Genomic DNA, 14,907 nt, shown 5'->3' on the forward strand with positions numbered 1-14,907 from the left:
GGTTTCTAGGTTGTCGGGGAGAGCTGCTCATGCCTCCCAAATATTAAACTGGTCTGTCCTAGACATCCTATGTGAATTCTTCGAGGTATGGCAGGTATTTTTTTGCCTCTACTGGAGAATAGTATTCAAATTTGAGACACCCTGTTGCAAGTCTTGTAAACAAACCTATTGTCAGGAGGGATCAGATTAAACCGAGCTTTTGATAAGAAGTTTATCTCTCTGGGTTTGTTATATGGTGACTCAGTTTTATACTATCTTAAATTGAAATATAGTATCTTGCTGTAGTGTTTTTAATTGACAACACTGCAGTGGTGCTTTATTAACCGTGCAGTATCATAACGAGCATATCTTTACCGTATCTTTACGTTTTTTAACTTAAATAAAAGACACAACCTGTAGAACAAAAGGGTAGACTGACTCCTGACAATCAAATACGGGAGTGGAGCATGCCAACACTCAAATTAACTGAAAGGTCTTTTAATATAACCCATAACAACAACCTAAATTGTTAATGTTTCACATGTTAGCAATTTATGTTAACAATGAAGTAAAACATGTTTACATTTTGAAGAACACTCAATACGCAGATATTCAATTACGAATGTGAATATGCCTCAAACTTGTAAGGTAAAAATACATATTGGGTGTTTCACTGTGGCCTACTTGTCCAGGAAAACAATATCCCTAATTTCCTTTCTCTCAGCATTTCCTGTCACTCTACTGTATGCTATCAAATGCAGTAGAATTTGATAGAAATCATCTTTGAAAAAATACAGATTGTATATCATTTGTCAGCTATTAGTATGATTCCACTTTGCTTGATTTTACCAATATTTTATTGGGTAAAATATTTTCAAAAGCAATATGTAGGAACAATAATTTTGGTGAGTTTAGGGTTTTGAGGTTGGCACATGCTTTATTGCATCACTTTTAGGAGGTGCAAACTGTCTGGTTGCACCAAAGCAACCGGACTGGATTTCCCCTTTTAACTGTCTGATAGACGTTTAATATCCAAACAGTTATAACATTAGCCACAGTATTTGCATCTTCACACTGCACCACAGCTGTCTTCATATGCTACAATGGCCTGTCTGCTGGTGTTGTTTTTCTCTCTCTGCATGCCTCAATAGCAGGAGTTGAGTTCTCTCTCTGGTGCCTTGTCTTCAACAAGAGATAGACCTTTTCCTTGCTGAACGCTCAGAAAACGAATCAGGATGAGTGGGATGGAGCGAAAGGTGGTGGTGGTGGTCGGGTGGGGGTCAATATCATTAAACAAAGAGAAGTGCACCAGAGTTGGAAAGAACAGTTGTTTTTTCATTACCTCTCCTCGGTTAACAGGCTCAATCTTGGCGAGTCATATTTGCTGCTGGATAGTTCTTGCCGACCGATAGTTATTCACTGACCAAAGGCTGTTTTCTAGTGTCTGTCTGTCGAGGCTCATGTGTAATGCATATCCAAAGGTGTGATTATACTCAGACTGCAAGTTAGATCTCAAGCTAGAAGAACATTTTGGCTTGAATAAAGATGCTCTGCTCTAATTTTGTGAATTTCCGTAAGCTTTTTGCTTTATTGATTATGCCTTAATGCTGCAGAGATAAAGATTTTTTTTTTTTTTACCTATCATAGTTGTGTGGCTCTATAAATGGTAACTTAGTCATGTGTCTCAACAAATATTACACTGATTGCCATAAAATTGTCTTGGAGATTATGTCGCCTGAGTGAGTGAGCTCTGGGCTAGATGTAAGCATTCTATACCAACAATTATGATAAATAAATAAAAAAAGCTCAACAGTCACGCCACACTGTGTGACATATTTACTGGATTCACATTAGTGCAAATACATTGGTGACAATGTGATAATGTAGATGGGGAGTTGGACAGTCTGTACGAAGCACTTAACAACTAATATGAAGCTTGGATATTTACAGATGCCAGTGTTAACATGTATTTTGGATGTGCTAAGTGGAGGTCATTTTGAATTTCCAACCTAGGATTTAACAGCCAGTGGATATTTATGCTACAATTCCCTGGTTGTTGTTTTTTTTATTGTTTTTGTCATAGTCAAATAGCGAACTTTTTGATTGATGCTATCACAGCAAAACAAATAGAAATACTGTCTGAAACCATTAGGAGGGAAACTTGGAAGTAATCCAGTTTAGTGGTTAAAAAATGCCCAAACCTCTGGTGACACCAGCTTTCATTGACAGAGTGCTTCCTCACATCCCAGCAGCACACAACCAATTACTAACCACAAACACTTTTGTAAACCATGTTTTTTGAGCCTGTTGTACTTTACCTTTCCAGACATCAGCAATAGCAGCTGACCCAAAGACAGGGGTTGGGTTGTTAAAGAGCGAAAAAGACACAGGTGAATAAGAAGAGCTCCCTGTTTCGCATTTATATTTATTTTAATGGAGCAACAGCATTCATGTGTGCACGGTTGCAGCGATAGTTAATCAGCCAGACTTCACCTTACCTGATGACTCCTCTTTCCCTCTCTTTGACCAGATCTTTTTACTATTACTTACTCCTGCCTCCCTCCTCCCCTATTGGCTGTCCTACAGCACATTATATGGTGCCAATGACAGATATTAATTATACATGTGTAGCCTCTCATATGTAGGCTGGAGTGCTGCAAGGCCTTCTCTCTGCTTTGCCAAGCAGGGCAAAACCCAAAGGCAGGAAATATGAGGCAGGAAACAGTAAAGCTACGCTGTTACATAATGAAAACACAAACAAAACTCTTAATACTTTCAATTCAAACCTCATGATTTACAGTGCATCCATTTTCAAGTGCAGTTAAGATTATATGTCTAAAAGTTGAGATGACAACAGGCCTGCTGTGAAATTGTGCACCTTGTGTAAACCGTGACCTGTGCCTGAGGTTGTGAATGATCCCGGCCAATATCTCCTCATGACAGATGGGAGGATGCTGGGGCAGAATGGTCTGTGATCTGTTTCTGGGTTACTGGTTCTTGTAATGCTCTGCTCTGCTCAAAGGCCAAGCATGATAAGGATAGGTGAACGGAAATTTGATTTGTTGACTTGCTTAATATCAGCATTGAGGTTGATTTCAATTTGAGATTACTTTAATTAAAGAAGAATTGGCCACAGCCACGAGGAGGGAAACCTTAAATAGAATGATGTGTAGTTTAAACGTGTATTTATTTACAGTTTCACTACATAATGATGTTCATAATCTTTTGGTTAAAAAAGTTTCTTTTTCCTACATTCATAGAACAGATATCAGATAACCAAAGATGAAAAGATTAGTAAATTGACCAGTGGACAGTGAACTAATCTGCAGCAATTTTAATAATTATTAGATTTGCTTCTTAAATGGGAGGATTTGCTGCTTTAATCTTTTTTTGCATCACCCTGAACTGAATATCTTTTAGTTTTGGACAGTTGGTTGGACAAAACAAGCAAACAATTTGAATATGTCAACTTTTACTCTGAAAATCAAAATCTTTATTTTTCACTATTTTGGGATATGTTATTGGTCCAAACAATTAATCGGTTAATCAAGAAAACAATAAAAATGCCGTCTGATCGTTTTTCCCCCCTTATATTAGTCATATTACAGATATCAGATAAGTAGAGCTGGATTAATTAGTCATTGAAGAAAACCAGTCCCCAACAGTTATGATAATCAGTTGATCGTTTATCAAACTAAAATGTGTAATATTTGCCTGTTGCAGCTTTGAAATGTGAGCATTTGCTGTTTGTCTTTGTTTTACATCATGAAAGATTCATTGTTTTGTGTGGAATGTTGGTCAAAACCATCGACAATTTTGCTAATGAATCAGTTGTTTTAATTTGAACTGGCTTTCCAAAGCCCGGCCAGCTAGCCCAGGTTCTAACTATCGACTTTGATTTGAGTACCTAGAAAAGGGCTATATAAATTTGATGTATTATTAGGTTACTTTTCAAGCAAAAATGGAAACCATTTATCCTCATTCCAGCTTCTTATGCGTATGTGATAGTAAACTGAAAGTGTAAAAATGAGACGGAACATTTGTCCTCCGTCTCTCCTCAGATACAATAAATTCACAGCTGCACTTTTGCATACATGCTCATCTCTAGTGTGTCAATCTCTAGCTGTGTACGGACGTCGACGTGTATTGTGAGAGTGTTTGCGGCCATGCTGTGTGCACTCTCACACAGCTGGTCATGCCAGGGCTTGGAAGTGATGCCCGCCTGGCACGTTGTCCTAGAGTGGACTGGACTGTGGCTGTATGCTGCAGTCACAAAAGCTCATTCAGGCCAAGACAATGGGGAGCTGACAGCCTGGGTTGTGTTCATCACACTCTCTCTCTCTCTCACACACACACACACACACACACACACACACACACACACACACACACACACACACACACACACACACACACACACACACACACACACTGCCCTCCTGTCTATTGTGTTGCAGTCTCATTATTTCTCTCGTTCTGTCTCATTCACTGAAGGCTCGAGCACGCGCTCACCCAGCAACCTGTTTATCACTTTAAGAGAATAAACTCTGCATAGTGTTGTTTCTGAAGCTGCTTTAGTCATTAAATACAGGGTGTAATTCTGTCATCAAGTTGGCGGTGATGTGATTGTTGGTTTCAGTGTGCCATCACTAAAGTGAAGGCTCTGGTTTTAGTGCTTCAGTGTTTTTGTTGACGCATTTGGCTTTGTGGGCTTTGCCGACAATTTGGGGGTGCTGGATTTGTCATTCACACACTGAATCACCACCAGGATACTGCATATCGAGTAAGATCAGGGTCTGATGCAGACAGTTGATCTGTATTTCATCTTCGTACGTACGCTTATTGACTGACTTCTGTTTTTTTTGGATGATTTTTTTTTTATTCATAAGATGGCAGAAATGTCCCAGTTTCCAAGCCGATTTGTTCAAATTGCAGTCAAACAGTCCAAAAGCCAAACATATTCACTTATATGTAAACAGAGAAAAGCAACAAATCCTCACAAATTGACAAGCTGGATCCATATAATGTTTGGCATTTTTGCTTAAAAAATGACTTGAATTATTAACCAATTATTAAAATAGTTTGGAACTGTACAATTTAGTTGATCGACAGAAGACTTTTCTCTGATAGTCAAATAATTGTTCCAGTCATTTTTCAAGCTAAAAGTTCTTGCCACCTTGTGCACTGGGAGATTATAATGGGATTTGTTCTTTATTTCCTGACTTTTTATAGACTAGAAAAGACTGAAATCCAATTGACAATTAAAAAAAAAAAAAAAAAAAAAGATTGTTAGTAGGAACCCTTCAGCCAACTCTGTTTGCTGAATGAAGACCATGTTTGCTGAATGAAGACCATGAGATGCATTGAAAGCTGTGAATTATTTGTAAGTTGACCTTTTGAACTTCACCATATGTTGTCCGCAAAGGGCAAATGTTTCACTATACCCTGATCCCCCTGGAAGTCATGTATTTGTCCTGACAGTCAATAGTGACGATGCAGAGAGGTGAATTGAGTCGTTGACAGAGATAAGTACCCTTATAGAGAATAAGTGTGCAGAAATAAGCTTTTAGTTGTGCTTCTTTTGTGTCAAAAATCTGTTCTGATAAATGGAAGGAGAAACTCAATTGAATGAATCCAGATGAATTGAAACACCATATTGGAGATTGACTGATCATATCAACTCACATAGGTTTTGTATTCATGAAAGAAACTAAACGTCCACAGTGAAGTCTTGCTATAAAATTACCATCTACAGCGGTGAGTCATCGCACACTGGTAGATGGGGCAGAGGAGTGCGGAAAGCTGTCTGGTGGCAGTGAAGGGGAAATTAGGCCTGACACAAAATGATCTCTCCTCCACGCTTCGCTAAATCAGGTTTAAAACTAATACTGAGGGACAGAAGAGTCGATATGCAGTGCAGTAGACTTTTCTGTAAGCCTCCGGCTGCTCCATAAGTCCTGTCTATTTGTCCTTGTCCAACCCCTCTCACACCTGCACTTTAGAAGTAGAAATTTGCCTGCATTGCTGGTATTTTAAATAGTAATGACTTCAAGAACCAAACCCACGGCTGCTGCGGAGAGGACAGCCTCACCAGGCGAGCTTCCCAGGCTCCCAAAATCCTTGCAATTTAGAATTGAGTGAATATTAATCACTTTATTGATCTTTTCATGAGCTCCTTTTATCGGATCTTTTTTTTTTATTTGTCACATACTTTATGACCAAAACACTAATGACACTCCCAACATGTCCGGGGTTAATCTACCGCATGTTTTAGAGAACACATTTTATCCATCTTATTTATGCCACAGCCACTATGTAGCTTCACTTTTTGTCTCATCTCTTCATGTCGTCCATTATCCTTTTTGGAGGATTGTTGATGTTTACCTCTCTGATTCTTCAAGACCTACCATTCACCCACCTCATCTCACTCCTTTATTTGTCAGCTCTACCCATCCTCTTCCTTTTTTTGCTTAATTCTTTTGTGTCCTTTCTATCTCCTGTCCACTGTGCTCCCTGAAGTTGTGACAAAATGTGCCTGTGCAGAGGTTAAGGAAGCATCTTTAATCCACATTTGGCTGTGTCAGTACATTTAATCCAGGTCCATTTTTATTTTGCTCTTTGAGCCAGAGGATGCTGTTCCTCTGCACTTTCATCAACAGTGTTTGCAATTCCTGTCCAGCCTCTCTCACCTTTTCTCCCACTCAAAGGAGAGAGACAGGCAGGTAGAGGTGGTGAGGAGACGGGAGTTTGTGTTGACCTACCCTCCTTCCCTTCCTCCAAAAAGGCATATGTTGGTAGATTGCTTTCTGTCAAAAGAAAGAGGAAAGGGAAATAAAAATGCTCTATTCGGGCGGAGGATGCACTCTTATTTCCTGCAGGAATTAAATGGGATGGGATGGTTAGGGTTGGTCTGTTAAAGACCTTCTTTCACTCCACCATATGCTTTTACTAAGTCCTAATTTTTCATGGCAGCCATCTGCGTGTTGTCAGTGGGAGTGTGGCAGAGAGCAGGAGAAGGTTAGTGTGTCTCCACTGATAAGGCTGATTTCCTTGTATCTCTAACTGACCCTACTGTCTGTTGATGATGTGTTCCTTACCTTAAACTAGGGCTGCACGATTATGGCCAAAATGATAATCACGATTATTTTGATCGCGATTATTCTCACGATTATTTGTTGATTTTACCAAAACAAATTTTGTCGTCACGTAGGCTATTTATAACTGCGAGAGGGAGTGTGATGGACGCTACTCACAGAGAGACGGCTGGCTCATTATGAACGGGTCCCGCACGGGTCGAATGGCGGATACACACGGCGTGTGTATGAAACGTCTGTATCTTCACTGCGCTGCATTTTTATGAACTATGATATTCTCCCAATGGGTCACATCTCTGGTCCAGGTCCAGGACCAGCAGCTCCGTCTCACGCTGTTACTCTACCAACTGAAGTTAGTTGCATTCAATGACTTCTTCTGTGTTCTTCGCCGTGGCGACCGCGATAGCAGAGTTACCCGCGGAAACACATACTTAACAATATACAGCTGTGTTAATAACAATTAAAACTGTGGACAAATGTCAGAAGTGTGGACCAGCGGCCGCTGTGTAGCCAGGCGCGGAGTAAGAGAAGAGAGAGCAGAGGAGAGATTCAACACAGGCACGGCTTTACAGACAAAATGGGTCATGTAATGGAAAATTAAACCATATCCATATAAACAGCATTGCAGCGGATGCACCGGTGCGTCCTTGAGGAGCTAACAGCTAACAGACGCTCCTAGCACCGACTAGCACTGCTCACAGCTGTTGTCTGAAAAACATACGGGACAAAGTGTTGCGTTTACTGGTAAACTGGTAAACCTTGAGACTGACGTATAACCGACTATCTGTTGAGTTTTCCTTCCGTTACTCTGTTCTCTGTGACTGTTTACATCTAGAAACTTAGCTGCACAGGGTGCAGGAACTACTCTGACTGGCTCATGAGCAGACGGCTTTACGGAGCGGTAGATGGGCTTTGCAAAAAACCCGGAGCGTTCTATGAAATGACGCTTTAAAAAAATAATCGCTCGATTACACAAATTGGATCGTGGGAAGTCTAAATCGTGATCGCGATTAAAATTCAATTAATTGTGCAGCCCTACCTTAAACCTTGTGTTTATTTTTGTTTCTTCAAAGAAAGTAATATTTCCCAAAACATATTTTCGATTTTATATTTTGCATTTTATTGTTGAGATATTGTATAAATATTACAGTTGCGCAACAAATTTAATTTACTGACATTATATGTCTTACAGATTCACTAAATAATTTGTCGGAATCCCATATCATTTTACTAAGAATATTAGCTACAATAACCAGTGATATATAACCAACCATTCAGTCAGCCCATAGTTCAGTCCAGAGATTAAGAATATATTATCGGCAACACTATTAATCAAGACAAAAACAATCTGACATGAACAACACTAACAATTAAATATCTACACTGATCTAATATCATTACCTATAATTTCCTATATGTTCTCTTTAGGGCTACATGATGTGAGGAAAATATCTAATTGTGATTATTTTGACTGAAATTGTAATTGCGATTACGATATTGGAGGGAATGATCATTTTGGTAATTTTTGCAACAATCTGAACCAAAATAAGTTTTTTTTTTTCTTTTTTTCTTTAGTCCTATAGGATACAATTTCTAGGCCGGGACATCTCTGCAGCACCACAATACTTATTTAAGAATGGTTTGGCATAGGGCTGTACAATTAATCAAATTTTAATCGCGATCACGATTTAGACTTCCCACGATCAAATTTGCGTGATCGACCGATTATTTTTTAAAAGCGTCATTTCATAGAACGCACCGTGTTTTTTGCAAAGCCAATCTCCCGCTCCGTAAAGCCGTCTGATCTTGAGCCAGTCAGAGTAGTTTACTGCACCGCGCAGCTAAGTTTCTAGATGTAGACAGTCCCAGAGGACAGAGTAACGGGAGGAAAACTCAACAGATAGCAGTCGGTTATGCGTCAGTCTCAAGGTTTACCAGTTTACCAGTAAACACAACACTTTGTCCCGGCTGTGTTTTTCAGACAACAGCGGTGACCAGTGCTAGTCGGTGCTAGCGTCTGTTAGCTGTTAGCTTGTCTAGGACGCACCGGTGCTAATGTCTTCGCATCCGCTGCAATGCTGTCTATATGGATATGGTTTAATTTTCCGTTACATGACCCATTTTGTCTGTAAAGTCGTGCCTGTGTTGAATCTCTCCTTTACTTTCTCTCCTCTACTCTCCGAGAGCGGCCGCCGGTCCACACTTCCGACATTTTTCCACAGTTTTAATTTTTTATTAAGACAGCTGTATATTGTTAAGTATGAGGGGCAAACCTGTATTTGTACCAGTGTTTCTGTGGTAACTCCGCCATCGCGGCCGCGCCACGGCGAACACACGAAGAAATTATGAATGCAACTACTTCAGTTGGTATAGTAACAGCGTGAGACGGAGCTGCTGGACCTGGACCTGGGAGTGACCCATTGCGAGAATATCATAGTTCATAAAAATCAGCCCATTGACGATAACGACTTTCATACACACGCCGTGTGTATCCGCCGTGACCCGTGCGGACCCTTCATAATGATCGTCCGCTTCTCTGTGAGTAGCGTCCATCACACTCCCTCTCAGTTATTAAAGCCTACTGACGACAAAATTTGTTTTGGTAAAATCAACAAATAATCGTGAGAATAATCGCGATCAAAATCAAAAAATTTTGATCAAAATAATCGTGATTATCATTTTGGCCATAATCGTGCAGCCCTAGTTTGACACTTATTTTGCCTTTAACAAATTTGGATATTGCACTAGTCCAAACTGCAATTTTGATGAAATTGTAATTAAAATACCTCATGTTAACAAGATTATCCTTGGTAAAACATTTTGTGGTGCACAAAAATGTATCCATAAAATAAAATAATAATCATTATCAAACTTATCATCACATCAGACAAACCTTTTCACGGATTTAAAACTAAAACTTTAATTGCTAATTTTGTTAGTTTTTAATTGCATTGTGCTTTGAATAATTCATTTGGAAGACTATCACAGGATAGGATTAATATTCCATTAAAAATCAATTAATTGGGATATATTATCAGTGAGATCTGCTCAATAATATTTCAGTCTTTTTGGATCTTTCTCCTGTGTCGAGCTAACCTGCTCTGCCAAACAGAGTGCTGTCTGCAGGGGCCTCCAGTCCCACTGCTGAGCTAATTAAGTGTGTTTGTGTGTGTGTGTGTGTGTGTGTTGTTTGTTTCTGTGGGTTGCGGCCTAATGCCAGGTCACCCGGACTGAGCTCAGTCTGTGCCAATGCAGCAAAACGGCTGTTGTCAACACACACACACTCAGCAAAATAACAACAAATCCTGTATGAGGGCAGCCCTGGGGAAACACTTACATTATGGATTCTCTTGGAAGTGGCAGGACAAAATTCCAGTGCTTTTGCATGTTGGTGTATTGGGTTCTGTGCGTGTGTGTGTGTTTTGAGTAAGGGGTCAAAAGGTGCATGCTCAGCTGGTGCTACAGTGTAGTCCCTCCTGAACATCAGCCAACTAAAAAATGTTTCAGTCCTGAAAACGGTGCTACTCAACTTGACAACTCAAGCTACAAAAGTTAAAGGAGCTGTACCTAAATAAAAAAAGAAAGAAAGTGGTTTGGATTTGCCTTCACACAGCGCTCACAGACTGTTCCCCAACTCGTGAAATACCGATGATTTGTCATGGGTATTTGGCGTCAGGTACTGACACGTGCTAAGCTACACCAGCCAACTGCTGATGGTAGCATCGACATGTCAAACTCTTTCTTTGAGAACTTTTAATACAACAACAAAAATAAATATTTTAGTTTGAATTTATATACATAATGTGGGTCCTCGTTTTGGTTGTTGGTGTTATGCATTTTGCTGCTGTGATGTTTTGCACTCTAATTTAATACAGAAATAATAAGATGATACATAAATGCTAAGTTTTATATAAACCAAGTATTACTCAGTCAGGCAATATGAAAAATGTTACAGATGATGAGCTGATCCACAGCAGCATGGGACAGAAGGTAACTCAGCCAATCAGAGCAGAGTGCTGCAGCCTCCAGTTTCACAAACTAATCAGCTCCTCTGTGGCTACCTCCGCCTATTCTGCCACGTTCCTCCATCGATTTATCTCTTCTCTCCTGTATTCCCTCACCTTCCTCCCCCATCTCCCTTGTCACTCCTCCTCCCTGCTGCCTTTCTCCTTTGTCTCCATCCTGTGAGTTCATCCTTTTGAAGTCATTTGTTAAGCTCTCCTCTGTTCTCCCTCTGGGGCTCCCTTCCTGCGCTATAGGTGTCCAGGGAGTTATTATAAAGTCAGGATTCTCTGGAAGCTTGTTTACGTGTACTTTAATGCTGCAGTTTCTTATCGGAGGGCAGAAAAAAGGCTGAGCATTAACATTCCACCACTTGTTACAAGGAACCGGAAATCAAGGAAAACAAGGAAATGGAAGTCAGGCAGATTTTAAAAAATAATTAGTACTAATGTCACCTCCTGCTCTCTCATACTTCTTTTCCACCTCTTTTACAGATTGCTGTGATTCTGAGTGAAGATGGCCTTCTTTAAGAACAACTTCTGGGTAAGTGTAAATTGAAAACACAGGGGAAAAAGTCAATATAATTATGGTGATTATGTCGAAAGACGGATACCTATGGTGGCTACATTGATCATGTTTTTACACCTTAAGACACTCACAACGTATTCACATGTTATAGCTGGATCACAAACATGAATCACTGAGGTTTTCATTTAAATTCTCAGTCAAGGAGCCAAACCTCTGGCTCCCTGCTTCTCCTCAGGTAGGCACAGGAAGCGCTGGCTGTTTCTCTTCTCTGCTCACTTGCAAATAGAAATTGATCTTCTGTTCAGCATTCTGCTTATTTTCTACCACATGGAGAGCAGTGTCATTGAGATAATTATTGTAGGCAGAGGTGATGTCACACTCTCCAGTGTTATTCATGTTAAAGGATTTGTATCTGTAGTAGTTTCAAACGCTTTTCACTTGATATTACTTATTTCAGGGAAATTCTTGAAGCTTCATACTTGTCCTTCATTCTTCACTGACTTCACTGACTCTTCTTCACTGACTTCATACTTGATTCATATAACTCTGTGGTGCCGAATATGTATGACATTGCTTTGTGATTAGGGTCAATATGAATTGAGTTTCAGTACCAATACCATAACAGTACTTTTTTTTATTAGATTAGATAATACTTCATTCATCCCAATATTATCTTTATTGCTACCTTTTTTTTTTTTTTTATACATGCAAAGGTTATTTGGTGATGAAGGCTGTGCAATGCAGTTGAAAGTTTTGAAAAAGGGATTAAGTAGACTGTAAAGATTTTTTTTTCTTCAATATGTCAGGCAGGGCTAAACAAAGCACTTTATCAAAACAAAATATCTTAAGTTAGAAAAGTTTCTTAATTTATTTTAGGAAATTTCTGATCAAAGAAAATGTTAACAACCCTAAATGTGTGTTCAGACAGCAATTTTTATTCCACTGGATTGTTCATTCCAAACAGCCAGTGTAACTGTAAGCTACAGTAACTAGAAATGGATGTGATGTATGTGGTGGGAGTTTACCCGGGCAAATTCCCATCATATCCTTCCATTTGCTTTGTATGCCGCCTTTACAATTTGCTTCACCTTCTGCCTGAACACACAGTACAAGTCTGACAATGCATTCAATGTCAACTCACCAATACGGGACACTTTTTCAATGGTCAATGCTAAGAAGATATTTCCATCAGTACTCAGAAAGTTCTCAGGTTTGAAAACCAGCTCTGTTTGTCTGTGGGAAGTCACAATTTTGTGAAATACTGGCACCAGGTGTTCCCATGTGTCCCCCCCCAGATTTCCTATGTTTTAATATTCTAACTGTATAGTAAAAAATGATAGGGATGAATCAACCTCTCTTATGTAGTATCAACACATAACTGTTCATAACGAGCCTTACAAAGTTAAGATTTATATTATTGTGTTAGAATGCTTAAGATTTTACAAGTATGCCTAATAATAAACTGGTAACTCATACTACGCGATACCAGTTAATTATGGCATTATTTAGATTCATTTGTGCAGTAATTGATTTCCCCATTAGCAGCTTTCCTCAGATGTGTAAATTAAGGAAATCTCCACCCCCCCCTCTTCTTCTCACCATCATGGACGACCAAACTGACTGCGAAAAAATTGTAAACTAATTACATTTAAATCCTTTTAAAAAAAAAAAAGTGTCTGGCAAATACATGTGTGTTACCTTGGTTTAAAAATCAGGTGAGCATTGATTCCACAAGGACATTCCAGTTACATGGCAAAAATCAATTACAGCTAAGTTGAAATCTTACTCAGTCTTTCAGTCCTGTAGGGCCCGGACTCCTTTCCCTTATTTTCTTCTCCATCCTCATTTTCTCCTCTCTCTGTCCCAACACATCTGGTACATCTATTTCAGGTGTGCCCTATTTCTTCTACCTTGTCTCATGACACTTAGAAAAGTCCTCAGTAATATTTTAGCAGTAGAACTAAAATTCAGATACAGAAAAAGGATTCAGATAGGACAATGAGCACATTTAACCGGGAAGGTATTAAAACATGTAAGGTTGTTGTATATAAAAAAAAATCCCTTATTGATCCAATATCCAGGTTTTTGTACCTTGGGAAAGTACCATTAGGAGTGGTTGCCTATTGATCATTCTCTGTCCATCTGTCAATGTCAGCATCCAGCATCTTAAAATTAAGCTGATTAGACAAGTGGAGGTGTTTATAATTAAAGGACAAAACATCAAACAAGACAATGCTACTCAAAACTATTTGTTTGTAGATCTGCATGAGCGTTTTAAATGGATGAATAATATTGTGTCTGTTGGTGTACTTGTTCACTGTGTGTTTTTTGCCTGCTAAACATCTGTCTATGATCAATGGATATTGCAGTCCTTTTGCTGTGGGCAGAGAAGCAGGTCTGCAGGCAGAGAGGCAAGTAAAAAAAAGCAAGAAAATGAGAGCAAACTGGCAGTGAGGGAAGGAAGCTGACAAGGAGTCAATGCAGCAGAATTTTAGCCAGGCAGGAGGATTAGTTCGGAGAACTGCTATGCTTCTGTATCAAATTTTTGGCTTCGTCACAGTCCCTACCTTTTGAAATATAGCTACATTTTTTTGATCATTTAAGCTAATATGTGTTATTTGTGTGCCTTCATGTTTCAATATTCATAACTGTGTTTCCCACGCAACCTGAATAGCTGTGTAATACAAATCAACCCTTCAGTTAATTAGACAACGCAGCAGCTTGGGAACAAGAGACACACACACACACGCACGCACGCACGCACGCACGCACGCACACAGCCTTGTCTTGTTTGGCTCAAGAACTTTCACAGCCGCTCACAAAGCCTCCTCATAGCACGCTGTCATTTCCCTTTAACTAAAGTACATATGAGCTGTGGTCATGGCCCACAAGGGGACTAACAGCTATAATTAAGTACATCATTAGTAATTTAAGGCACGGCTAAGTCATAGGAATAGATTTCCTAAAGGATTTGTGCTGCTTAGTTGTTCAGAAACAGAAAATCATCATGAGATTTTTTTTTGAAGAATAGATAACCAACCAGTGTAGCAGGCAAATGCCCAGGGCAGCGGAGTCTTGTGGGCTACAATCCCCAAATTTACTGTGGTGTAAATTAGTTTGGGGTCATTTAATTGAATATGGGAGGTGCCGTGAGCCTAGTTTCATACCTTTTCATACCTCATTGGACCATCCGCTCTCAGCACATGCTACTCTGGGAAAATCAACTAAAAACAATGTCCCAACCATTTGTACACTTTCTGGTACAGAAATTGAAGAAGTGTTATATTACGAATACTTGGGTATT

General features: G+C 39.5%; 1 long non-coding RNA gene across 1 annotated transcript in view; it reads right to left on the reverse strand.

Moving 5' to 3' along the window:
- Nucleotides 1-11,569: 11,569 nt before the first annotated feature.
- LOC116694983 (uncharacterized) overlaps nucleotides 11,570-14,907 on the reverse strand; it is a 4,778-nt gene continuing 1,440 nt past the window's right edge. Inside the window, exon 3 of the long non-coding RNA XR_004333322.1 lies at nucleotides 11,570-11,581. This is a non-coding gene — a long non-coding RNA (uncharacterized LOC116694983). The remainder of the gene's footprint in view (nucleotides 11,582-14,907) is intronic.

Source organism: Etheostoma spectabile, chromosome 9, assembly GCF_008692095.1.
Source record: "Etheostoma spectabile isolate EspeVRDwgs_2016 chromosome 9, UIUC_Espe_1.0, whole genome shotgun sequence".
NCBI classification, from domain to species: Eukaryota; Metazoa; Chordata; class Actinopteri; order Perciformes; family Percidae; genus Etheostoma; species Etheostoma spectabile.